Raw genomic sequence first — 919 nt, forward strand, 5'->3', positions numbered from 1 at the left:
TGGTGGGTTATGAACACTTTTCTAGCCACAAGTGCAAAGCACAGCACCATACGGGCTACTGTGAAGAGAGCTGGCTTCATAACTTCATCCCAGCCAAACCCAGTGCCAATATGAATGGAGGAAAAACAAATCAGAGTTATCAAACAACTGCTTCCCAGCATTGCTTTTCTTGCGGGGAGCAGAAAACAGAATGCTTTATTTTCTCTTGAGAGTACAAGAGAACAAAAGGAGGAGGTAATCCTTCTTCTTCTTAAACTAAGGTCTTTGGATGAAAACAGATTATTTTTTTTTCTTCCCTAAAAGAAAACAATTAGCTTCCACACAGGTGTGAAAACTAGAAACCTGGGGCACTAACAAATTTACATGGACCCATCAACAGGATAATTTCAAGCTGAAATGAATCAAACTTCAACAACACTAAAAAGTGCTCAATGGCTAAGGCAGAAATAATTAACACCTCTTTCTGTTTGTGGCCTCTATTATTCCCTTTCATCAATATTCAAAATATCTATGAAGTAAGGGAAAAAAGAGGCCAATACATTATTTTAAGGAAAATCAGATGTCAAAGTATTGAAAGTTAGTCTACTTCACCCAGACTAACTCAAACAGTAAATTCCAACAATAATAGGGAAAACCCTTAAAAGTTAATCTGGCTTGACAGGATTATTCTGGTTTAGGTAATTTTGTGCTTTTCTGTGTTGTGCCAAGCCTCAGTGTAAAACGCAAAGACCCTCACCTTGAAAGCAAGACCACTAAAGGCGTTCTGCACAGACATTCAGAGAACTGCAGTGAAGTGTTACAGTCTGCAGACAGCGGGTTGGTTTAGGTTGCAGTGGGGCTGGGGGAGGTTCTTGCAAGCAGTAGGACAGACTGGGATCTCCACCCCTTGCTGCAATTATAAAGGCACTAACATCTAAGG

The sequence above is a fragment of the Falco peregrinus genome, chromosome 6, assembly GCF_023634155.1.
Source record: "Falco peregrinus isolate bFalPer1 chromosome 6, bFalPer1.pri, whole genome shotgun sequence".
NCBI classification, from domain to species: Eukaryota; Metazoa; Chordata; class Aves; order Falconiformes; family Falconidae; genus Falco; species Falco peregrinus.